This window comes from Bubalus bubalis, chromosome 4 (genome assembly GCF_019923935.1).
Source record: "Bubalus bubalis isolate 160015118507 breed Murrah chromosome 4, NDDB_SH_1, whole genome shotgun sequence".
NCBI lineage: Eukaryota > Metazoa > Chordata > Mammalia > Artiodactyla > Bovidae > Bubalus > Bubalus bubalis.
The window spans coordinates 63,944,612-63,971,666 of record NC_059160.1 but is presented as its reverse complement, the minus strand read 5'-3'; the positions used below and the strand labels follow the sequence as shown (position 1 = coordinate 63,971,666).

General features: G+C 47.0%; 1 pseudogene; it reads left to right on the top strand.

Moving 5' to 3' along the window:
* The first annotated feature begins 467 nt into the window (after positions 1 to 467).
* On the top strand, positions 468 to 25,627 carry LOC112577755 (annotated as a pseudogene).
* The last annotated feature ends 1,428 nt before the right edge of the window (positions 25,628 to 27,055 follow it).

The window sequence follows — 27,055 nt, the reverse complement described above, 5'->3', positions numbered from 1 at the left end:
CCATGCCCTCCTCCACGGGATCTCTCCGAATCAGGGATCAAAACCATGTCTCCTATGTTTCTTGCTTTGGCAGGCAGGTTTTTTACCACTAGGGCCACCTGGGAAGTCCACCCCACCCCATAAAAAAGTTGCTCAGTCATGTTCAACTCTTGTGACCCCTGGACTATACACTCCATGGAATTCTCCTGGCCAAAATACTAGAGTGAGTAGCCTTTCCCTTCTCCAGAGGATCTTCCCATCCCAGGGATCCAACCCAGGTTTCCCACATTGCAGGCAGATTCTTTCCAGCTGAACCACAAGGGAAGCCCACCCTGACCCATGGTCCCTGTGAAACCAGGCTTTTCCATCAGTCTTTTCTCCATGTCAGGGTGGTCTGGTTGCTGGGTGTGGTGCTTGGCAGGGCAGAGTCTATGCAGAGTGTGTAGAGGGTGATGGAGCTGGGCACCCAAGCCTGTGATCAGGGAATCTCATGGAGTGAAAGGGGAACAATTGTTAGAGCAGCTTTGTTTGAGTCCTTTCACCACCCATCCCAGCATCTGGGAGAAATCTCACCATTGCCTGTGTCCCCTCATTCCCTTCGTGTCCCCTCTCTTTGCCTCAGACACCCCCACTGCTCTTCAGAACATCTTTCTGGTCCAGAGAGCCACTGTATCAGGAGAAACCTTATTCTCTTTTGCCTTCTCCTTCTAATCCTAGAGAGGCTGAGGGGACTTAGTCTTTCAGGAGGGACTTCTGTGAGCTGAGCCAGAGAGGAAACATGGTCAGAGGCTCACCAGCTGCCAAGGTCACACAGCCTGTTGGCAGCAGAGCTGGGCTTTGAAGTCATGTGTGTCTTGATTCCAAGTGTATCCCATTATAAGAATCTTTATTAGAAAAATCCTCCTGTGATGTAAAATAGCCTGGGGGACCCAGGTCACAGGCTTCAGTAAGAAAAAGGGAACAATTTTGTTGTGAACCATGAAATCTGCAATGCAAAACTTCTAATGTGTGTGTGGGTGTGAGGATTGAGAAGGGAGAGGTGGGCAGAAGGAAACGGGAGGAGTGGGAGGACCAGGAAAGTGAGGTTGGGAAAGGTATTGTTATCCTTAAGGTTTTGTGTTGGAAATGCAATGGTATCGATGAGAAGCGGGTTAAGAGTACCTAAAAGCAAGCGCTGGAATCGTCGTCAGTAATACTCACTGAAGAAGGTGAACAGGAAAATCTTGAGAAGTCCATGCCAGAGAGTCTGGAGCCTCCATGCCAACCAGCTTGGTGCATGTTCTTAATTGCTCCTGTCTGATCACTAACCAGACCTTATTCACCACAACCTGTGTGTGTCCGTCCCCTACAAAGCCATGTGGCTGTACCTGGAGGTCCTCTTGGGCCTGTGCTACCTCCTGCGCTGGTACCAGGAGAGGCAGGTGGTGAGCCACCTCCGGGACAAGTTCGTCTTCATCACGGGCTGTGACTTGGCCTTCGGGAACCAGCTGGCCAGGCAGCTGGACCTGAAAGGCTTGAGGGTCTTGGCTGCGTGTCTGACGGAGCAAGGGGCGGATCAGCTGAGGAACCAGACATCAGACAGGCTGCAGACGGTGATCCTGGATGTCACCAAGACAGAGAGTGTCGCTGCGGCCACTGAGTGGGTGAAGGAGCATGTGGGGGACAGAGGTACCGCCACATTTCTTGTTTGTTTACTTCTTCTTTCTATGTGAGAGGAGACCCATTGTCAGCACCCTGGGGAAGAGTCCACAGTGTTTTCCTGGACATGAAGTCCCACCTGCCTTCTTCACCTCACCCAGCTGATCAGATGAGCCTTTTCCATCCCTCACCCCTACCTCCTGACGTTAAAGGTTTGCAGTGTTGGGGAGAGATTTCCCTGATGAGACTGTGTCCTTGCAGACTACCTGTCTGGTATTCCCTCTTCTCTCAACAGAAAGTCTGGGTTTCTTGCTACAGAGTGAGCAGGGTGATCAGGGTGGACTTTCTAGAGGAGAGGTGGAGGTGGGGGCTCTGGCTGAAAGTCTGCAAGGGTGTCTGGGGGGCAGCACAGGAGCTGAGCTGTGTTCTCAGCAATTGATTGTATTCTTACTGGTGACCCATAGACATTCCACTTGGGTATAAATGTCATTCACTTTCAAATGACGATATTGAGTTCTCAGGACTTGTCTAAAGAAAGTTAACTACCATGGAGTTATTTTCCTTCTCTCTTTGGTTTCTGTTTTCCTTCTATTCTCTGTGCTTTAAAAAAATAATATATACATATATATATGTTTTTTTTAATTGAAGTATAGTTGACTTAAAATTTTTCAAATACACACAATGGGATTCAGTTGTATGCATACACATGTATTATTTTTGAAATCATTTTCCATTATAGAATATTACAAGATATTAACTATAGTTCCCTGTGCTATTCAATAAACCTTTGGTGCTTGTTGTATATCTCATTTTTTAAATTAAAAGTTAGCATTCTATTCATACTAAGTCATACAAGTGGAATCAAAATGTCACAAATTTTTCAGTTAGGCAAAATTCATGACTTTTATGGCAGAAAGCAAAGAAGTAAAGAGCCTCTTGATGAAAGTGGAAGAGGAGAGTGAAAAAGCTGGCTTAAAACTCAGCATTCAAAAAACAAAGGTCATAGCATCTGGTCCCATCACTTCATGGCAAATAGATGGGGAAACAATGGAAACAGTGAGAGACTTTATTTTTTTTGGGCTCCAAAATCACTGCAGATGGTGACTGCAGCCATGAAATTAAAAGATGCTTGCTCCTTTGGAGAAAAGCTATGACCAACCTAGACAACATATTAAAAAGCAGAGACATTTCTTTACCCACAAAGGTCTGTCTAGTCAAAGCTATGATTTTTCCAGTAGCCATGTATGGACATGAGAGTTGGACTATAGGAAAGCTGAGTGCTGAAGAATTGATGCTTTTGAACTATGGTGTTGGAGAAGACTCTTGAGAGTCCCTCGGACTGCAAGGAGATCAAACCAGTCAATCCTAAAGGAAATCAGTCCTGAATATTCATCGGAAGGACAAGCTGAAGCTGAAACTCCATCACTTGAGGCGAAGAACTGAATCCTTGGAAAAGACCCCGATGCTGGGAAAGATTGAAGGCGGGAGGTGAAGGGGACAACAGAGGATGAGGTGGCTGGATGGCAACACTGACTCAATGCACTTAGTGTGAAGAAGCTCTGGAAGCTGGTGATGGACAGGGAAGCCTGATGTGCTGCAGTTCATGGGGTGGCAGAGTTGGGCATGACTGAGTGACTGAACTGAACCGAACTGACTGATATATATGTATACAAAAGGTTTTCTACTACTCTTGATAAAGGCTCGAGAAAGAACATCAAAAAAAGAAAGAAGAGATGGAAAAATTGAAAAACATAAACTAAATGAGATGGGAGCACTGAATATGAAATAGAAAAAATGAAACAAACTAGATAAAAGATCATCATCTAATCCACTTGGTTTTAAACAGAGCTGTTCATAAGAAATATATCTGGAGATTTGGAGAAAAAAAAAGCAATACCTGGGCATTTGTATTTTTCAAAAACCTCTAAGATAATTCTGATATGCATCTGGATTTTAAAGTGTTTATGGGTTTTTCTATTAAACGGTAGTTTTGAGGATACAGAATCTATTATTTTTCTGTTGACCAATCATGATACAACCATATTGAGTAATAGTTACGTAGTCAAAATAGTAAAAGATGTTTATCAGTTTTCACAATCAATAGCCAGATTAAAATAAAAGATAATTACAATTGCAAAGTATAATGGGAACATGATTAACCTAGCAATATAAAATAATTACATACAATTTGGGGGGTCAGGCAGAGTAATGTGATAAGTGGAAGTGTATACAAGCACATGTTTTCATCCACCCAGCCAGTCTATGTCTTTTGGTTGGGGCATTTAATCCATTTACATTTAAGGTAATTATTGATATGCTGTGCTGTGCTTAGTCGCTCAGTCGTGTCTGACTCTTTGCGACCCCATGGACTGTAGCCCACCAGGCTCCCCTGTCCATGGGTATTCCTCAGGCAAGAATACTGGAGTGGATTGCCATGCCCTCCTCCAGGGGGTCTTCCCAACCCAGGGATCGAGCCCAGGTCTCCCACACTGCAGGCGGATTCTTTACTGTCTAAGCCACCAGGGAAGCCCAGTTATTGATATGTATGATCCCATTTTCTTAATTCTTTGGGTTTATTTTCTGTTAGGTTTTTTCCTTCGCTTATGCTTCCTGCCTAGAGATGTTCCTTTAGCATTTGTCATACAGCTGGTTTGGTGGTGCAAAGTTCTGTTAACTTTTGCTTGTCTGGAAAGCTTTTGATTTCTCCATCAAATCTGAAGGAGAGTCTTTCTGGGTAGAGTATTCTTGGTTGTAGTTTCTTCCCTTTCATCACTTCAAATATATCGTGCCATTCCTTTCTGCCTTGAAGTGTTTCTGTTGAGAAATCAGCTGATAACTTGATAGGAGTTCCCTTGTATGTTATTTGTCATTTTTCCCTTATTGCTTTTAATACTTCATCTTTGTCTTTAATTCTTGTCAGTTTGATTACTATGTGTCTTGGTGTGTTCCCCTTTGGGTTTATCCTGATTCTCTGTGCTTCCTGGACTTGGTGATATTTCTTTTCCCATGTGAGGGAAGCTTTCAGCTATTATCTCTTCAAATATTTTTGCAGGTCCTTTCTTTCTCTCTTCTCCTTCCCAGGCCCCTGTAATGCAAATGTTGATGTGTTTACTGTTGTCCCAGAAGTCTCATAGGCTGTTTTCATTTGTTTATTTGTTTTTTAATATTTTGTTCTGCAGCAGTGATTTCCACCATTCTGTCCTTCAGGTCATTTATCCATTCTTTTGCTTCAGTTATTCTGCTACTGATTCCTTCTAGTGTATTATCATCTCTGTTTGTTTGTTTTTAGCTCTTCTAGATGCTTGGTAAACATTTCTTGCATCTTCTCCATTGCTTTCCCAAGATCCTGGATCATCTTCACTATCATTATTCTGAATTCTTTTTCTGGAAGGTTGCCTATCTCCGCTTATTTGTTTTCTTGTTATTTTGTCATCTCATCTGGGACATAAATTTCTGCTGTTTTCTTCCAGATTACTTTCTGTAATGTGGTTTTTGCTCTACTCCCTGTGGGATTGTGGTTCTTCTTGCTTCTTCTGTCTGCTCTCTGATGGAGGATGCTAATAGACTTGTTGTGTAAGCTTCCTGATGGGAGAGACTGGGTCAGTTTTTCCTTGCCCAGTAAAACTTTAATCCAATTATCTGCTGATGGGTGATGGATGGGGTTGTGCTCCCTCCCTGTTTGTTTTTTGGCCTGAGGCGATCCAGCCCTTGGGCCTACAGGCTCTATGGCCGGGTTAATGGTGACCTCCAAGAGGGCTTATGCCAAGGGAGACCTTCCAGGACTGCTGCTGCCTGTGCCTCAATCCCTTTAGTGAGCCCCTGCCAATCCAAGCCTCCAATGGCACCCCACTCCAGTGCTCTTACCTGGAAAATCTCATGGATGGAGGAGCTTGGTGGGCTGCAGTCCATGGGGTCGCTAAGAGTCAGACAAGACTGAACGACTTCACTTTCACTTTTCACTTTCATGTATTGGAGAAAGAAATGGCAACCCACTCCAATATTCTTGCCTGGAGAATCCCAGGGATGGGGAGCCTGGTGGGCTGCCGTCTATGGGGTCACACAGAGTTGGACACGACTGAAGCGACTCAGCAGCAGCAGCCAACCCAAACCTCCATAGGAGACCTTCCAATATCATCAGATAGGTTTGCTTCAGTCTCCTAAGGGGTCACTTCTCCTTTCCTCTGGGTCTTGGTGCACGCGAGATTTTGTTTGTGCCCTCCATGACTGGAGTCTGTCTTTCCCCCAGTCCTGTGTAAGTCCTGTAATCAAATCCTGATGGTCTTCAAGGTCAGGTTCCCTGGGCATTCCCAGTTCTTTTGTCAGATCCCCAGGCTGGGAAGACTGATGTGGGGCTCAGAACCTTCACAACACTGAGAGAACTTCTTTGGTATTTTTCGTTCTCCCATTTGTGGGTCATCCACCAGGTGGTTATGGGATTTAATTTTATCGTCACTGCGTCCCTCCTCTGGTCTCAATGTGGCTTCTTCTTTGTCTTTGGACCTGGGGTATCTTTTTTTGGTGGGTTCCAGCATCCTCTTGTGGATGGTTGTTCAGCAACTGGTTGTGATTTTGGTGTTCTTGTTGAAGGACATGAGCACACATCCTTGTACTCTGCCATCTTGAACTGGAAGCCTCTACTGCTTTTTATTTTATTTTTTTACTACAAATCTGCTGATGTTTAGCAGGGGATAGAGAGAACTTTAGTTTTTTTTCTTCTAAGTATAAATGTAAAGCATAATCATTGTGGAAACTGAGAGATATGCAGGGATTAAAACCAAACACTCTCAAAATCTCACCACCCAGATAAGTGTTGTTAATATTTTGGTGTACATGGTCTTATATTTTGCAGATATTTATCCTTTTCTTTCTACTATATTAAAATATATAGATTTAGAACATAATAAAAATTTCTTCAAAAACCTCATAAATTACCATTGAGAAAATGCTACACATTAAAATAGCATTACTTATTAAAAAATGCTTCATGGTTTGAGACATAGTATTTCCTACCTTTTAATCACTATATTGAATGTAAACTATATCTCATAAACTTCTTCCTACCCAAGTCCTTACACTATAACCATGTATGTTTGATTGTATCTTTTTTTAAAAAAAGATATGTTGTTTGTTTGTTTATTTATTTATTTTGGCTGCGCTGGGTCTTTCTTTACTTGTGGAGAGCAGAGGCTATTCTCTATTCGAGGTGTGTGGGCTTCTCTTGTTTCAGATCACTGGTTTTATGGTGCACAGGCTTCAGTAGCTAGAGCTTGTGGGCTCTAGAGTACAGGCTTGGTAATTGTGGCACACGGGCTTATTTGTCCTATGGCATGTGGGATCTTCCCAGAGGAGGGGTCTAACTGGTGTTCCCTGGACAGTAAGGCAGATTCTTAACCACTGAAACAGCAGGGAAGCCCTTGACCGTTTCTTTATAACAAATGGTTGGACCATATTCATCCTACAAGTCAGGCCTGTTGCCGAGCAGGGGAGGGACTCAGCTCTCCGTGTGAAACTTCTGGTTCCCTTACCCCAGCAACCTTGAATGAATGCCTGCTGCTGCTGCCTGAGGCCTAGGGTTGCTAAGTGTAGTGTGTAGTCGCTCAGTCGAGTCCGACTCTTTGTGACCCTGTGGACTATAGCCCACCAGGCTCCTCTGCCCATGGGATTCTCCAGGCAAGAATACTGGAGTGGATTGCCATTTCTTTCTCCAGGGGATCTACCCGACCCAGGGATCGAACCTGGGTCTCCCGCATCACAGGCAGATGCTTTACCCTCTGAACCTAAAGGTTTACTTTAAAACCTTGGGATTGTGTCTTGGATTCTTACCGAGGTTTCCTTTAAGCTGGGTGAATTTGCACCAAGGAGATGAAGCCAGGATGGCCTCCAGTGTGAGTGGGAGGAGAAAGTGGAGTTTTCTGGGGTAAGGGGTGGACTATCTGCCCTGGGTGTCAAGGGGTAAATAGAGGCATCCTTGCCCCATCCCCCCAAAAATACCCCTTGAAATTCTCCAGATTGCTGCAGATACATTGTTTAGCATTGAAGCGCTAGGGTTTCAAGCCCAAGCCCATGCCTGAACTACCAAGTCTGTCAACAAGTTCTGCCAAACCTGGGATTTCAGGTCTGTTTCACCCAACCAATCTGTACCCAGATATAGCCATCTTTATATTTTGTCTTTAATCTACTGATTTCTTTTCCCTCTCTCCCCCTCCCTTTCTCATTGTCTTTTTATGTTTTCGATTCTTCTCCTCATGCTAGCTGTTGAGCACTCAGTCCTAAAGGTATTAGAAAATCTGAAAATGTAGGGGAATATTTATCATGTCTGCAAAGACAACATGAACTGTGAAAACCCAAAACTTCACCCTCCAATGTCCAGATTATGGCCCTGCTCAATTTCTTTGTCTTCATTCCCCACTTCCACCCTATTTGGGGTTCTTGCCCTTTGTCAGCAGGCAGTGGGCTGGGCTGTAAAGACAGAGTCAGGAGGGAGGCACACGTCCTGTCCTCCCACTGCCCATGGGGTCCGCTCTCCCCAATCCTCAGGAGCATGGAGGTCTCTGCTCCAGCCGCTCCCCCTGCAGCCTCTCTCCTAAAGTTCTCCCCGTGTTGGAAGGTGACCTGGCACCATGGCTGAGTCTTTACTCCTGGGCCCAGCTCAGTGTTGCCCTCTACCCTTGATGCTTCCCAAGACTCTGAAGTCTGCTGAATAACACTGACATCTCCATGCCCATCTCAACAACTGAGTGGCTGATACTTCATGAAGATGCTGGACTAGACCTGTTGGGGGTGATGGAGGAGGCCCCTGGTGCAGAAGACAAGGGGCCGTGCAGTCAGTCTCCAGCATCATGGGTTGGGTGTCCTTTGGAAGCTGTTGCATGTCCAAGTATGGCGTGGAGACCTTTTCAGCCTCCCTCAGGTTACGGCCTGAATGGATGTCCTCTCTCTCTCTTCCTGCTTCTGTGCTTGTAGGGCAGTGTTTTTCAGGGGTTTCCTCTCTCTGGAGTTTTAGAGACCATTCCTTCCAAGTCCTGCTCTCTTGCTCTGTGTAGGTCTTTCACTTGGAAGAATATTTTTATCTATTTGGTATCCAGTTGGGTCTGAGGACTAAGGAGTTTGAACATATTACTGCCTGCATGAGGGCCCACCGTCACACAGTTTTGGAGGCAGAATTGGAACTGAAATGATTTGACTGTGCAGCCCTTCCATGTGCTTAACTGCTATGCATATAGGTTTCAGGAGCCCTGTGGGGAGGGTACCCATGAAGTAAGTAATCAAGGGAGCTACTGCACCTCAGTTGTGGGTGAGACTCCAGGGTTTGCAGGGAGAGGGTGCTTCTAAATGTGTGGGAGTTGTGTCCACAGTCAGGGGCATATTCCTAGAGGAGAGCTGGCCATGGCATTACTAGGAGAGGAGAGCAGAGAGAGGGTAGGTTGAAGTGTCACTGAGACTCCAACCTGTTTTGAGTGCTTGGTGTCAGACAGGGGACTGCTGTGGAGTCAGCGTGACCAGGAGGATCCTCAAGAGTCTTTGAGTCTTTCAAGGCTGTAGTGTCAGGCCCTAAGGTTACTCCGTGTCCCCTACTCAGATGCAGACCTAGAATTTAATGCTTGATCTGAAAACTCCAGATTTTCATATTAGTATTTACCTATACACACACACTGAGCCAGACATACCAAACCAACTGAAATCAAATAAAGCATCATTGATTCACTTTCTGCCTCAATGGTATATGTTCAGGACCACCTTGGGACTCACCCTCAGGAATCTTCTTCAGATTGTAGAGAACTTGTGATGTTAAACCCCATGACCCTCCTTGCTGATCCTACACTGGGGCTGGGGTGGGTGGTGAAGGCTGCACTGAGATGGATGTCATGGCAGATAGCATGGACCGTGACACAAGGGCCCCAGTTCAGACAATGCAGAACAACAGATGCTTTAATAGAAAGTGCAGTGAACACCAGCTCACATTCTCAGCCTGGACCCTCCACCGAGCTCCTTTCCTCTTCCTTCCAGGCTGCCTTCCTTGGGGAGGGAAACAGGTCTGGTCTGATGGACTTGTGCAGGGTCAGGAACCCATGTTATGAAGATCCATGGTAAGGCCACAAGGAAGCTGTTGTACCTCTTACCCTAGGCTGTCCTCAGGTATGACCCAAATCAAATCCCTTACGATTATACAGTGGAAGAGACAAATCAGTTCAAGGGGTTAGATCTGATAGACAGAGTGCCTGAAGAACTATGGACAGAGGTTCATGATATTGTACAAGAGGTGGTGATCAAAACCATCCCCAAGAAAAAGAAATTCCAAAAGGCTAAATGGTTGTCTGAAGATGCCTTACAAATACCTGAGTAAAGAAGAGAAGTAAAAGGCAAAGGAGAAAAGTAAAGATATACCAATCTGAATGCAGAGTTCCAGAGAAGAGCAAGGAGAAATAAGAAAGACTTTTTAAGTGAACAGTGCAAAGAAATGGAGGGAAAGACTGGAGAATAGAAAGGGAAAGACTGGAGATCTCTTCAAGGAAATCAGGGATACCAAGGGAATATTTCATCCAAAGATAGGCACACTAAAGGACAGAAAGACCTAACAGAAGCAGAAGATATTAAGAAGAGGTGGCAAGAATACAGAGAACTATACAAAAAAGATCTTCAGTTCAGTTCAGTCGCTCAGACTCTTTTTGACCCCATGAATCGCAGCATGCCAGGCCTCCCTGTCCATCACCAACTCCCAGAGTTCACTCAGACTCACGTCCATAGAGTCAGTGATGCCATCCAGCCATCTCATCCTCTGTCGTCCCCTTCTCCTCCTGGCCACAATCCCTCCCAGCATCAGAGTCTTTTCCAATGAGTCAACTCTTTGCACGAGGTGGCCAAAGTACTGGGGTTTCAGCTTCAGCATCATTCCCTCCAAAGAACACCCAGGGGTGACCTCCTTCAGAATGGACTGGTTGGATCTCCTTGCAGTCCAAGGGACTCTCAAGAGTCTTCTCCAACACCACACTTCAAAAGCATCAATTCTTTGGTGCTCAGCTTTCTTCACAGTCCAACTCTCACATCCATACATGACCACTGGAAAAACCATAGCCTTGACTAGACAGACCTTTGTTTGCAAAGTAATGTCTCTGCTTTTCAATATGTTATCTAGGTTGGTCATAACTTTCCTTCCAAGGAGCAAGTGTCTTTTAATTTCATGGCTGCAGTCACCATCTGCAGTGATTTTGGAGCCCCAAAAAATAAAGTCTGACACTGTTTACACTGTTTCCCCATTTAGTTCCCATGAAGTGATGGGACCAGATGCCATGATCTTAGTTTTCTGAATGTTGAGCTTTAAGCCAACTTTTTCACTCTCCTCTTTCACTTTCATCAAGAAGCTTTTTAGTTCCTCTTCACTTTCTGCCATGACCTGGATAACCACGATGGTGTGATCACTCACCTAGAGCCAGACATCTTGGAGTGTGAAATCAAGTGGGTCTTAGGAAGCATCACTATGAACAAAGCTAGTGGAGGTGATGGAATTCCAGTTGAGCTCTTTAAAATCCTAAAAGATGATGCTGTGAAAGTGCTGCACTCAGTCTGCCAGAAAATTGGGAAAATTCAGCAGTGGCCACAGGACTAGAAAAGGTTAGTTTTCATTCCATCCCCCAAAAAGACAATGTCAAAAAATGTTCAATCTATTGCACAATTGCACTCATTTCACATGCTAGCATAAAAATGCTCAAAATCCTTCAAGCTAGGCTTCAACAGTACATGAACTGAAAACTTCCAGATGTACCAGCTGGATTTAGAAAAGGCAAAGGAACCAGAGATCAAATTGCCAACATTGGCTGGAACATAGAAAAAGCCTGAGAATTCCAGAAAATCATCTACTTCTGCTTCATTGGCTATGCTTAAGCCTTTGACTGTTCAGATCAGAACAAACTGTGGAAAATTCTTAAAAAGATGGGAATACCAGACCACCTTACCTGTCTCCTGCAAAACCTGTATGTAGTTCAAGAAGTAACAGTTAGAACTGGACATGGAACAACAGACTGGTTCCAAATTGAGAAAGGAATACGTCAAGGCTGTATATTGTCACCTTGCTTATTTAACTTCTATGCAGAGTGCATCATGCGAAATGCCGGGCTGGATGAAGCACAGGCTGGAGTCAAGATTGCCAGGAGAAATATCAGACACTTCAGACACTTCAGACTTCAGACACTCAGATGACACAGCCCTTATAGCAGAATGCAAAGAGGAATTAAAAGGCCTCCTGATGAGGGTGAAAGAGGAGAGCGAAAAAGCTGACTTAAAACTCAACATTCATAAATCTGAGATCATGGCATCTGGTCCCATCACTTCATGCCAAATAGATGGGGAAACAATGGAAACAGTGACAGAAACTTTATTTACTTGGGCTCCAAAATCACTGTGGATGGTGACTGCAGCCATGAAATTAAAAGATGCTTGCTCTTTGGAAGTAAAGCTATGACAAACCTAGACAGTGTATTAAAAAGCAGACACATTGCTTTGCCAACAAAGGTCCATCTGGTCAGAGCTATGGTTTTCCTGTAGTCATGTACAGATGTGAGAGCTGGACAATAAAAAAGCTGAGCACCGAAGAATTGATACCTTCAAACTGTGGTGCTGGGGAAGACTCTTGAGAGTCCCTTGGACAGAAAGGAGATCAAACCAGTCAATCCTAAAGGAAATCAGTCCTGAATATACACTGGAAGGACTGATGCTGAAGCTGAAGCACCAGTATTTTGGCCGCCTGATAGGAAGAACTGACTCTTTGGAAAAGACCCTGATGCTGGGAAAGATTGAAGGCAGGAGAAGTGGACAACAGAGGATGAGATGGTTGGATGGCATCAACGACTCAATGGACATGAATTTGAGCAAGCTCCGGGAAATGGTGAAGGACAGGGAAGCCTGGCATGCTGCAGTCCATGGGCTCACAGAGTTGGACACGACTGAGCCACTAAATAGCAACTCCTTCCACTCAGTGCCCGTTGTTTTCCTGACTTGGCAGTCGGAGCTGTGATAAACATGGATAGTGAGGAGATGCCCAGGGCACTGACCCTGGCTCCTTCTGCCCCTGCCCCTTTCACCAACTCCACACCCATCGTGGTCCACCCCCTTTACTGGATGGTATCTTCCACCTCCCTGTGAACCCCTCCTTGCATAGCTGCTCTGTGGTCCAATCTTGGGTCATTTCCTCATTCTCCTGAGGGGGTCAGCTCCCTCCTCCTCTCCACCATCATCCTCTTACAAACTGAACTAATTTCTTTCCATCATTGTGGTTTACATATCCCTGCTTATGGGTGGTCTGCACACCCCATTCCATGGTCCCTGTTCAAGTCAGTGTGTTCCATCAGTCTCTTCTCAGTGTCTGAGCAGTCTGGATTCTGGGTGTGGTGTTGGGCAGGGTAGGGTGTGAGCACAGGAAGAGCAGAGGGCAATGGACCCAAACACCTAGGACTGTGAGCAGGGCATCTTCACAGAATAAAAGGAGAACAACTGTTGGAGCAGCTTTGTTTGAGTCCTTCCAACACCTGTCCCAGCATCTGGGAGAGATCTCACCATTGCCTGTGCCCCCTCATTCCCTTCATGTCCCCTTTCTTTGCCTCAGACACCCCCGACTGCTCTTCTGAACTCCTTTTGGGTCCAGAGAACCGTTTTATCAGGAGAGAACGTATTCCCTTTTGCCTTCTCCTTCTGATCCTAGAGAGGCTGAGGGGCTTAGATTTTCATGAGGGAATTCTGAAGCTGAGCCAGAGCGGGGAACCAGCTCAGAGGCTAAGCCAGCTGCCCAGGGTCACACAGCTCATTGGCAGCAGAACTGGGTTTGAAGCCACGGTGTGTGTTGATTCTAAGTGTATTCCCTTGTAAGAATCTCTAATAGATTAAGAAGACACAAGGCCCAGACTTGAATTGTCAAAAGGGAAGAAGGTGGTTGTGAACCATGAAACCAGGAATGTAAGGGTTCTAATGTGTAGGGTGTGAGGGCAGGGGTTGAAATTTGGGCAGAGGGAAACAGGGAGGAATGGGAGGATCAGACAGAGGTGGTTGGGAAAACTATTGTCATCCTTAAGAGGCTGTGTTGTAAATGCAATGACATCTGTTAGAAATGGGTTAAGTGTACCAAAGAGCATGTATCAGGGTCAGAGTCAGTCACAGTCACTGGAGAGGGTGAACAGGAAAATCTAAATCACTATGGGAACTCCATCCAGAGAGCCAGAGAGCCTGGAGGCTGACTGGCCAACTATCATTGTGGATGTTCTTAATTTCTCCTGCCTGACCTCTAGCCAGCCTCTGTTTCACGCCAACCCCGGTGTGTCTGTCCCCTGGGAGCCATGTGGCTGTACCTGGCGGTCCTTGTGGGCCTAGACTAACTCCTGCGCTGGTACCAGGAGAGGCAGTGGGTGAAGGAGTGTGTGGGGGACAGAGGTACCACCCACATTTCTTTTGTGTTTCTTTATTTCTTCTCTCTCTGTAAAGGCTGAGACCCCTTTTCAACTGATTGGGAATTCCCAAGGTGTTTCCCAGGACTTGAAGTCCCACCTGCTTTCTTCACCTCACCCAGCTGACAGAGGAGCCTCCTTCATCCCCCACCCCCACCTCCGGACCTTGAAGCTCTGCAATGTGGGTGGGCAGGGGGTGCAGACTCGCTGTCGGGTGGCCCCTCTGCTCTCACAAAAATACTTGGTTTCTTGCTGCTGAGTGAGCAGCGTGATCAGGTCTCAATTTCTGAAGATAGAGTGGAAATAGCGACTCTGGCTGGAAGTCTGCTCAGTTGCCTGGGTTGTGGGCAGCCATGGAGCTGGGCTGTGTTGTCAGCACTTGATCAGGTTCTTGCTGCTGAAACATATTAGTCTGACTTGGATTTAAATGTTACCTGTTTTGGAGGATGACACTGCCCTCTGAAGACTTGGCAAAGGAAGTCAGAAAACTACTATAGGGTCACTTCCTCTCTCTTTTTTCTGTTTTTCTTCTTCTGCTTTTTCTTTTTATTACTACAATTGTTCCGAGTTTTGCAAAGGAAGGAAAGAACTTTTATTTCTCTTATCTTACTAGAAATCTAAAGCATGGTCATTGTGGAAACTCACAAATGTGGAGGGATTAAGAACAAACACGAATATCTCACCTTCCAAGGTAATATTAACATTTTGACATACATGGTTTTCTGTTGTCACATGTTAGTATCCTTTTCTTTACACTAAATGAATATCTGTAGATTTAGAACATTTCAAAAATTTCTTCAAAAGCATCATAGATTATGATTGAGAAGATACTATACTTTTAAATAGCATTATTTACTAAAAAGTATTTTATGGTATGATACATAATTATTTCCTACCTTTAATTCACCATATTCAACACAAATGATATCTCAGTAAGGTTGAGATGTTTTTACCCAAGTCCCTACACTATAACTGTATGTGTTGACTGTAATTGGTTGGAGAATATTCTTCCTATAAGGCAGGCATGCTTCTGAGCAGAGGAGGAACTCAGCTCTCTGTGTGGATATTTCTGGCACTCCTGCCCCAGCAACCCTGAATGCCTGCTCTTGCTGCCCTGAGGCCTGTCGTTACTAAGTGTTTCCTTTCAGAGCTTAAGATTCTCTCAGTTCCTCTGACCCTCTCCTTCCCCACTGTGTCTGTTCGCTCTGTCCATGTCTCCATTTCTGCCCTGCAAGAAGGTTCATCAGTATCAATATAAATTACCGTATGTCAGATGGGTAGCCAAGGAAATTTGCTGTATGACCCAAGGAGCTCAAATCAGGTGTTCTGTAACCACCCAGAGAGGTGGGATAGAGCGAGAGGTAGGAGGGAGGTTCAAGAGGGATGGGACACATGTATACCCATGGTTGATTCATGTTGATGTACGACAGAAACCAGCACAATATAGTAAAGCAATTATCCTCCAATTAAAACACCTCTTCTGAAAGGCTCCAGGCTTGGTAGATACGGGGACCACTGTCTTCACGAACCCCTTATTATTATTGGGAGGAAACTGAAGCCAGAGAGGGAAGACCCTGTGTAGTCATGGTAATTGGCATTGGGACACCTGGTTTTCATGTTGTAACATTTATTGTTTGTAGACACCTGCAGTTTCTGTAGTCCAGATATTCTCAGAATGGAGTTAGACATGCCTTCCTGTGGAACCATTGCTCCTGATGTAAGAGTTGGGGCACTCATTTGACAATGTAGGTTGATTCAAGTTAGGTGGTCTAGGGATTCTTGAGAACATTGCTCCATAAGTTGCTCCCTAAGTCAGAATAGACAGAGGTGGAAATATATCTGGATTCTTTCTCCTTCTGGACAGTTATGAAATCAGTCGACTTGTTGGAGACAATCTGCTGCCAGGATCTGTCCTTGGTGACCGACTGCATGGAGCACGCCCTGACCGCCTGCCACCCCCGCACCCAATACTCACCTGGCTGGGATGCCAAGTTCATCTACCTCCCCATGAGCTACCTGTCCAGCTTCCTGGTGGATCTCATGGTGTACTGGAGTAACCCCCAGCCTGCTAAGGCCCTGTAACCCAAGACTGGGGTGCATTGTAGGGAGGAGTTGTATACAGAGTGGGGACAGGATGCTTTGGGGGAGGGAAATCGAGTGGAGGGTGGAGTTCTCATGTCACCAGGACGCTCATCTCACCTCACTCCCATCTCCTTCCCAGACTTCTCTTGGGACATTACTTAGCTCTCGGGGATAGTAGGAAGAAACATGTTTTGTAGTGAGAAACTGAGATCAGTAGCTCTCTCTGCGTTCTGTTCCTTGATCAGCCTCTCAAGGTTCTGAAACTTATGGCCCTCCTGCCACCCTGAAGAATCTGCATTGTCTGGAGGGTGTGAACAGCTGACAGGGTCCCGGCTTCCCCATCTTCTGGCCCTGTCCACCTCTTCCAGGTGTGCCTTGGCCCTGGCCAGTCTCCCCCTCCCACTGGATGGAAATGGACACGGGAGGTAAAAACCCTTCTTCCCTAAAGATACTTGTAGCCAGGAGTGTGTGTGGGCTGACCACCAGTCTGACACACCAGCCCAGGTGCCAACTCAGCCAACTTTGGCTGGAAAGCGGTATCTTCAATGGAGGTCCTGACAGAGAACACAGAAACTAATTCTTGTTTGTTTCTTGAAATCATGAATTTCCATTGATTATATTCCCTTAAAATAAAAATGGAGACGTTTACCCAGGCCCGGTGACTGTGACCATGGCCTTGGGCAGCAGTGGGTGTGTGTCTATGAGAGGAAGAGTCAGGTGACCTCGCGGAGGTGTAGGGGTGAGTGGGGCCACCTGAGGAGGGTTTGAAGAAGGAAGTGAGGTCATCCCTTTGTCTGCAGAAGCGAGGGGCTAATGTGTCTTTCTGGGGCGTATCGTGTGAACTAGGGTCCCAGGATTAAGACAAGGATGGACAAACAAGGAGAGGTCTATAAGGGAGAGGCAGGGCCCGAACTCTTTCCGGGGACATGTAGCCTCTCTCTCACCAGAACCCTCCCTGCGGTCCTCCTTCCATCCCCTTCTATAGAGTCACTACCCTCCCTCCTTTGCCACCTGCCAGGTCCCCCAGCCCAGATCCCCTTCCCCTACCCTCCGATGGAGGAGCGTGTGAGTCACTTCTGGAGCCCGGTCTTATGTTTTCTGCTAACACTTACTGAGCACCTACTGTGATCAGGGCAGGAATTTCCCTGATGTCCCAGTGCTTCCAGAGACCCTTGCTCTCTGTGTGTCCTCTGCTGTCATGATGGTCTGAGTATGGACTCAGTGGAGAAGGCATTTGTACAGTCATACAAATTTCTGGACTGAGGGCAAATTGGAATGGGAGGGACTTTTCCAAGAGTCAACTAAAAAACTGAAATTTTATCTCTTTTTGTTCAAAATTGAGATTATGGCATGTTTACAGGAACCTTACGTTATAGAACAATATCACCATTTTCGAGTAAACAGAGAGCGAGGTCAGATGCTGCAGGACCCCTGAAACTCAAACCTGTTTTAAAGGCTTGGTATCAGAGAGGGGACTGCTGAAGAGATGTACGTGACCCGGAGGATCCTCAAGGATCTCTGAATCCCTCAGGCTGTGGTGTGCCAGCCCCTCAAGGTCGATCCATGTTCTCCTCTTCAATGCAAACCTAGAGCTTCTTGCTTGATCTGAAGACCCCAGATTTTCATATAATTATTTACACACATACACACCACCAGACCTACCAAAGCAACTGAAATCAAGTAAAGCATCATTGATTCACTTTATGCCTTGGGGGTATGTGTTCAGGAGGTCTGGACTCATCTCCAGCAGTCCTCTACAGAATGTCAGAGGACTTGTGAGCTTACAAACCCTGACCCTCCTTGCTGGTCCTACAAGGGGTTGGCAGATGCAGAGCTGCACTGAGGTAAGTTCCATGGCCAGCTCTGTGGACTGTGACTCACCGCCCCCAACTCAGACAAGGCAGAACAACAAATGTACTGGCAAAAGGTGCAGGGCACAGCAGCTCACATTCTCAGCCTGGACCCTCAGCAGAGCCCCATTCCTCCTTTGTCCAGACCACCTTCCTTGAGGAGGGAACTAGGTCTGCTCTGATGGACGTACGCAGGGGCAGGAACCCATGCTATGAAGATCCACAGGAGTGCCAAAGGGAAGGTGTTGTCACTCTTTCCCTGGGCTGTCCTGGCCTTTGTGAGTTGCATGGGGTAGTGACTCCCCAACCCATCCAATCTCCTGAACACACTGACCTGTCTCCACATTTTAGAATCTCCACTTCAGACAGTGGAGCTGGAAACAAGCTTGCCCAGTTTGCCCTTACTCCCTACCCGTTCCAGCTCCTCCATTTCTTACTTACACCCCCACCTGTGTTCTACACCCAGGAGGATGTGTCCTGGGTGTAGAACAGGCAGTGGGTGGAGGGTGGCCTTATGCTTGACAGTGGTCCCCGCTGAGATGCTCTACACCAAGGGGTATGTGCCTCAGCTCTGGGTCACATGTGGGTCAGAGGTTCTGCCCTGGAATCTGGCCCAACTACCCCTCTGAGGACATAAGATGCAGAGATTTCTGTCAGTGAGTCTCCCTGACAGTAACTCCTCTGAAAGATTTCTTGCTCTGGCCCCTGCAGATCCCAGGTGAGTGTCACCCCAGCTCCTGCCTCTTACTGCTCTCTCCTGACCTGCCTGTCATTGTACCCACCTGGAACAGGAGTCTGAAGCTCCTGAGACGCCGCAAGTCATCATATGACTTTCAAGACTCACAAAAGGGAAGCTGATGGTGTGAGGAGTGGGATGGGGCTGCTGCATGGACCCGTGGGAATTTATGGTGAAAGAAATCATGGTCAGAGAAAAAAATCTCCTGTTTCTTCCAAGTAAAGAAACCACAAGCTTCTCCCTTAACAGAGTTAGTGTTTGTATAAGACTTGCATTTTCCCCTGACAGTTTCCAAGGCACCATCCTTCATCCTGGCCTTCTTCTTCCTCACCCTTTGGGAAACCCCTGTGGAAGGGTCCTGCTGGTCCCCCAGGAAGCAGGCAGAAGCTGCTTTCTGCAGGACCATCCTTTCCATTACTGCTGCTGATTGCCACCTGAGGGACAACTCCTTTCAGGACGGTAGTCAGCACTCTGCAGGTGGCAGTGACCACAAGAGGCTGAATCTGTCTTCCTCTCTGTGTTTCCTGGCTGCTGGTGTAGGCTCCAGGGGCATGGAGCCTCCGTGTCATTGGGGAATCCTCTCCTTCCACCCAGTGCCCATCATCTTTCCTGAGTTGGAGTCAGAGCTGTGATAAACGTGGATGGTGAGGAGATGCCCAGGGCACTGTCTCCGGCTCCTTCTGTCCCTGCCTCTCTCACCAGCTCAGTGACCCTGGTGGTCCAGCCCCATTACTGAATAGTATCCTCCCCATCCCTGTGAACCCCCTGCATGCACAGCTGTTCTGGGGTCCAGTTTCCGGTCCTTTCTTCAGTCTCCTAACCAGGCAGCTTGCTACTCCTTCCATCATAACCCTCATACAAATTGAACTAATTCATTTCCAATTATTTAACTCCCTGCTTGGGGGAGTTAGCATTCCAATTAATGATAAGATATCAAGGTTCAAATCAGTCTTTTCTCCACATCTGTTTGGTCTGGATTATGTGTGTCGTGCTGGGCAGGGCAGGGTCTGAGCACAGAATGGGAGAGGGCAATGGAACCGAGCGCTCAGGTATGTGGACAGGACATCTTGGAGATAAAGGGGAACACCTGTTAGAGCAGCTTTGTGTGAGTCCTTCCAATACCCATCCCAACATCTGGGAGAAGTCTCACTATTGGCTGTGTCCCCTCATTCCCTTCATGTCCCCTCTCTTTGTCTGACACCCCCACTGCTTTTCTGAACATTTTTTTAATCCAGAGAGCCACTGTATCAGGAGACACCTTATTTCCTTTTGCCTTCTCATTCTAATCCTAGAGAGGCGGAGGGGACGTAGTCTTTTAGGAGCGAATTCTGTGAGCTGAGGGAGAGGAGGAAACCAGATCAGAGGCTATGCCAGCTGCCCAGGGTCACACAGCTAGTTGGCAGCAAAGTTGGGTTTTGAAGTCATGTGTGTCTTGATTCCAAGTGTATCCCCTTATAAGAATGTTCCTAGTCTAAGAGACCCAGGTCATAGCCTTCAATAAGAAAAAGGGAACAATTTGGTTGTGAACCATGAAACCTGGGATCCAAAATTTCTAATGTGTTTGTGGGTGTGTGAGGATTGAGAGGGCAGAGGTGGGCAGAGGGAAACAGGCAGAAGTGCAAGGACCAGGAAACTGAGGTGGGAAAAGTACTGTTCTCCTTAAGGGTTTGTGTTGGCAATGCAATAGTATCGATGAGAAGTGCATTAATTGTGCCAAAAAGCCAAAAGCAAGTACTGGGATCAGAGTCAGTCGTAATCACTGAGGAAGGGAATAGGAAATCTTCAGAACTCCATTCCAGAGTCTGGAGGCTGACTGGCCAATCACCTTTGTGCATGTTCTTAATTTCTTCTGTCTGATCGCTAACCAGACACTATTTACCCCAACCTGTGTGTGCTTGTTCCCTACAAACCCATGTAGCTGTACCTGGTGGTCCTCGTGGGCTTGTACTACCTTCTGCACTGTTACTGGGAAGACAAGTTTGTCTTCATCAAGGGCTGTGATTCAAGCTTCAGGTACCTGCTGGCCAAGCAGCTGGACCTGCAAGGCATGTGGGTCCTGGCTGTGTGTCTGACAGAGCAGGGAGCCGAGCAACTGAGGAAGCAGACATCAACAGGCTGCAGACTGCGATCCTGGACGTCACCAAGACAGAGAGTGTCGCTGCGGCCACTGAGTGAGTGGAGTGTGTGGGAGACAGAAGTACCACCCACATTTTTTGTTTGTTTACTTCTCTTTGTGTGAGGGGAGACCCGTTGTCAGCCTCTTGGGGAATAATCCAAGGTGTTTCCCTGGATGTGAAGTCCCACTTGCCTTCTTCACCTCACCCAGCTGACTAGACAAGCTTCTTCCATCCGTCACACCCACCTCCTGACCTTGAGTGTTTGCAGTTTGGGAGAGAGATTTCCCTGATGAGACAGTGTCCTTGCAGACTGCCTGTCTGGTGTCCCCTCCTGTCTTAGCAGAAAGTCTGGGTTTCTTGCTGCTGAGTGAGCAGGGTGATCAGTGTGGACTTTCTGGAGGAGGAGTGGAGGTGGGGGCTCTGGCTGATAGGCTGCAAGGGGGTCTGAGGGCAGCACTGGAGCTGGGCTGTGTTCTCAGCACTTGATCATGTTCTTGTTGGTGACCCATAGGCATCCCACTTGGCTTTAAATGTCACTTACTTTCAAATAATGATACTGAGTTCTCAGGGCTTGTCTAGGGGAAGTCAAGTAACTAATATGGAGTCTCTTTCTCTCTCTGCTTTCTGCTTTTCTTCTTTTCTCTACTGCTTTTTTTTTTTTTTTAATTCTTAGAATCTGCTTATGTTTTGCAGTGGAAGGAGAGAACTTTAGTTTCTTTCATCTAAGTGATGAAAGAATGATCATTGTGGAAACTGAGAGATATGCCAAACACTGAAAATCTCACCACCCAGAGATAAGGGCTATTAGTATTTTGACATACATGGTCTTATATTTGCACATATTTATCCCTTTCTTTCTGCTATATGTAAATACATAGATTTAGAACACGATAAAAATTTCTTCAAAAACATCATAAATTAGGACTGAGAAAATACTACACATTAAAATAGCATCACTTACTAAAAAGTACTTCATGGTATGATACATAATTATTTCCTACATTTTATTCACCATACTCCACATAAATGATATTTCTACACTATAACCATGTACGTTGATTGTGTCTTTGATAACAGATGATTGGACTGTATTCATTGTACAAGTCAGGAATATTGCCGAGCAGGGCAGCTCTCCGTGTGGAACTTCTGGTTCCCTTACCTCAGCAACCTCGAATGCCTGCTGCTGCTGCCATGAGGCCTATGGTTGCTAAAGGTTTACTTTAAAACCTTGGGATTGTGTCTTAGATTCTTGCAAGTGGTTTCCTTTAAGCCGGGTGAATTTGTACCAAAGATGAAGCCAGGGTGGCCTCCTGTGTGAGTGGGAGGAGAAGGTGGAGTTTTCTGGGGTAGGGGGTGAACTCTGTGCTCTGGGTGTTAAGGGTAAGGAGAGGCATCCCTGCCCTCCCCCTCGAAATAGCCCTTGGAATTCTCCAGATTCCTGAGACACATTGCTCAGTGTTGAAGTGCGGGTGTTTCAAGCCCAGGCCCTAGAGGTCAATACCAGGTCTGCCACTAAGTTCCCTCAATCCTGAGATCTCAGGTCTGTTTCACCCAACCAATCTGCACTCAGTTATAGTCATCTTTTTTTGTTTTTGTCTTCATCTCTTGATTCCCTTTTCCTTTCTTCCCCGCCCGTCCTCATTGTCTGTCTGTGTTTCCTCTCTTTTCCTCATACTAACTGTTGGGCACTCAGTCCTGAAGCTGTCAGAAAATCCTGAAAGCTGGGGAATATTTATTAATGGTGTGCAAAGACACCATTGATAGCTCAGCTGGTAAAGAATCTGCCCCTAATGCGGGAGACCTGGGTTTGATCCCTGGGTTGGGAAGATCCCCTGGAGAAGGGAAAGGCTACCCACTCAGTATTCTGGATTGGAGAATTCCATGGACTCTATAGTCCCTGGGGTCACAAAGAGTTGTACACGACTTAGTGACTTTCACTTTCAAAGACACCATGGACCGTGAAAACCCAAAACTTCATTCTTGAGTTCCATACTATAGACCCACTAGATTTCCTCAAGCTCAATACCTGCCTTCATCAACACTGGGATACTTCTTCCTTGTCACCAGGCAGTGGGCAGGGTGTGAAGACTGGGTTGGGAGGAAGGCACACCTTCTGTCCTCCCACTGCTCACAGGGTCTGGACTCCCCAAACCCCCAGGAGCGTGTTGGTCTCTGCTGCAGCCCCTCCCCTGCAGCCTCTCTCCTAAAGTCCTGGGTTGGAGGGTGAATGGCAGCATGGCTCAGTCCTCACTCCTGGGACCATACAGTGTTGCCCTCTCGTCCTCACTCTTCCCAGGACTCTGGGGCCTGGTGAATAAAGCCGGCATTTGCACAATGATGGCACCCAATCAGTGGCTGATCAAGCAGGACTTCGTGAAGATTCTGGATGTTAACCTCTTGGGGGTGATTGACATGACCCTGAGTCTGCTGACCCTGGGGCAGAAAAGGAGGGGCTGTGTGGCCAACATCTTCAGCATCATGGGCCAGCTGGCTCTCTTTGGTGGAGGCTACAGCATGTTCAAGTACGGCATGGAGGCCTTCTTGGACTCCCACAGGTAATGGTCTGGGAGGGAGGCCCTTCTTCTCTTCTCTTCCTTCTGAGCACTGAGGCAGGGAAGGGGTTAAGGTGGGGGTTCTACCAGTATTTTCATACATCACAGACCTATTGGATCTTCCTTCTAGGTCCCTCTCACTGCATAGGTCTCTTTGATGAGAAGCATGTTTATATGTTTTCCATCCCCAGTTGGGTCCCAGGCCTATAGGGTTTGATTCAACTTATTCCTGCCTTGCAGGAGGGCCCATGGTCAGAAATTATTGGAGGCATAGTAGCAGATAGGATTTGGCTGTGCAGGCCTTTCATGTGCTCAACTGCTATGGTATTTATGTTCTGGAAGCCCTGGGGGGATGTGTACCCCTTGAAGCAATTGGTCAAGGGAGTTACCCTGTCAAATGAGGGGTAGAGACCACTGGCTGCAGAAAGAGGGTGGCTCTGATGTATGCGAGCTCTGTCCACAGACTGGTGGATGCTTCTTAGAGGACAGAGGGGTTACTGGGGTGGGAGAGGGGAGACGAGGGATGTGGTATATGGAAAGACACAATGTGCAAACGTGGTGATTGATTGGAGCAAGAGGAATAGGAGGTGACAACATTTAAGTGATGCTCTGCAGCACAGTTGGTAGGATGTAGAGCTGATAGGCACGGGGTGTAAAATAATTGGGAAAATGGTCAAACTCTATAGAGAAGCAGTAACATCACCATGAGCTTCTCTCCCTGGTTTCTGCGTCTCACAACTTCTGAGAGCTCCCAGCCCATCTCACCCAGGCCTGTACTGGTGTCTGACTGTTCTTTCATGTTCTGCTTGCACGACATCTCTAGCCCTTGCCCCTCGTCCTGTCTACATTCCAGGAGGGAGGTCTCCTACTTCAGAGTGAAACTGGCTATGGCTGAGCCCAGTTACTTCCTGACCAATATGATCCAAGGTGAGGTGTTTAATGCAACTGTCTAGGCATCATGGGATCATGCCAGCCCAGAGATCCAGGAACTCTATGGAGACAACTTTCTTGCTGACTGTAAGTTAGCTGTGGGCTTTGGGAAAATATTCAGAAATGCAACATTAGTGCCTCCTCCAGTCTCAGTTCCATCCTCCAGGCTCTCATTTACCCCCACAGTGGGGATATTAGCTCATCCCCAAGGTCTCTGATTGGTCAACTGGTGACAGAAGGGAAGGATCAAGGCTTGGGAGATCTAGAGAACAGTTTCTCTTCAGAAACCCTTTTAATTTGGAAAGGAGACTGATGCCACAAGGGATACACCCCTGGAATCATGGCAAGGTGGTGTTGTGAAAGTAAGTCACTCAGTCGTGTCCAACTCTTTGTGACCCAATGGACTATAGAGTCCATGGAATTCTCCAGGCCAGAATACTGGAGTGGGTAGTCTTTTCCTTTGGAGAAGGCAATGGCACCCCACTCCCGTACTCTTGCCTGGAAAATCTCATGGAGGGAGGAGCCTGGTAGGCTGCAGTCCATGGAGTCGCTAAGGGTCAGACACAACTGAGCAACTTCACTTTCACTTTTCACTTTCATGTGTTGGAGAAGGAAATGGCAACCCACTCCAGTGTTCTTGCCTGGAGAATCCCAGGGATGGGGGAGCCTGGTGGGCTGCCGTCTATGGGGTCGCACAGAGTCGGACACGACTAACTTTCCCTTCTTCAGGGGATCTTCCCAACCCAGGGATCGATCCCAGGTCTCCCGCATTGCAGGTGAATTCTTTACCAGCTGAGCCACACTGGTGTTAGGACCACCTTTTTTCAGGTGCCTCTATTTCTAGTGTGGGTAGAGACCTCCAGAATGTAGTATATGTATTCCCTGGAAAGGTACTAGAGGACACTAACTTAGTGTCGAGGTGTATTTTTTGCTATGTGCTAGGATACATGGCAGTGATATCTATTGATTTGATATGGACCATGATTTTGGAAGAGAACAGAATTTTGGGGAAGTCAAGTTGATCTGGAAGTGGGAGGGCTGGAAAATGAGAATAACTAGGATGGTGTCTCCTGCTGTACAGTCATGAAGACATCTGATTTACTGAAGCCACCATGGGCTGGAACTCTGTCCTTGGTGACCGACTGCATGGAGGATGCTCTGACCACCTGCCACTCCCACACCAGATACTCAGCTGGCTGGACGCCAAGTTCTTTTATCTCCCCATGGGCTACCTTCCCGGCTTCCTGGTGGATCTCATGATGTACCGGGGTTACTCTGGGCCTGCTAAGGCCCTGTAATGCAAGAGTGGGGTTCATGGTAGGAGGGAGAGAGGTCCTGGGTGGGGAAAGGACACATGGAGGGAGGGAAATAGAGTGGAGAGGGGGATTCTCAGGGCACCAGAACACACATTCCACCTCACTCCCCACCCACTCCCTAGGCTTTGCTTGCGTCATTGCTTAGAACTTGGGGAAATTAGAAACAGACATATAGTGCTTGAGGAACTGGGGTCAGATGCTCACGTCTTCATTCTGTCCCTTGTGTGTTATGACCCACATCAGCTGTGAAAAGCCGTACTGTGCGGAGGACATGAGACACTGGGGGTTTCAGTCCCCTGTGCTTTGGCTCTGGCCACCTCTTCAGATGAGTCTTTCCCATGTTCTGTCTCCCTCTTCCCCAGGATAGAAATGATGAGCAAGCGGATAAAAGCCCCTTTTCCCTGAAGGTGTCTGTTGATCGTGAAGAGTGACTATCAGACTGACCCAACAGTCTGGGTGCCAATTCAGCGGCCTTGGCAAGTTTGGATACAGAACAGGTTTTCATCCATCTTGGAAACAAGAATTTCCATGGATTATTTTTTCCCTAAAATTTCATTTGAAAAGTTCACCTACTAGAATGCATGCTAGGGCTTCATGATTAAACTGAAGGCACTTGATTTTCAAATTATTATTTATGACACACACAAACAGTACCAGTCTCCAAACCAACTGAAATAAAATAAATCATTGATTCACTTTATGCCTTGGGGGTGTGTGTTCAGAAGGTTTGGAATCACCCCCTGGAATCCTGTCCAGAATGTCAGAGGGCTTGTGAGGTTATAAAGCCCTGACTCTTGTTGCTGGTCCCACAAGGGGTTGGGGGACACAAGGCTGCACTGAGATGGGTTCCACGGCCACCTGTTTGATCTGTGACACAAGGGCTCTAACTCAGACAAGGCTGAACAACAAATGCTTTGAAAAAGAAGTGCAGTGCACACCAGCTGAGTCTTCAGGCTGGGCCCTCAGCAGATTCCCAGTCCTCCTCCTTCCAGGCTGCCTTCCTTGGGGGAGGAGCCAGGTCTGGTCTGATGGATGTGAGCAGAGGCTGGAACCCATGCCAGAGTCCACGTAGCAGCCACAAAGCAGTCTCCCTCCTCCTCCCCTTGGATGTCCTGGTGGTTTTGATGAACAGTTTCAGTGGCTCCCCAACCCTAATACTATCTCCTCCCGGAATCAGATACTTAGGACGTGAGGGGAGGGTTTGTCTGTCCATTCTGGAAGCTCACTCAGGTAGGTGGACAGCAGACAGATAGGGCTGGAAACAAGGTTGCACAATTAGCCCTCAGTCTTGGCCCCTTCCAGTCCCCTGTTTTCTAAGCCTCTCTCTCTCTTCAAAGGACTCTTCCTGGGAGGAGATGAGGGGATGGATGTGGAATGACCTGTGTCTTGACTGTGGTCCTCCTGAGACTGGGAGATTGACACCAGGG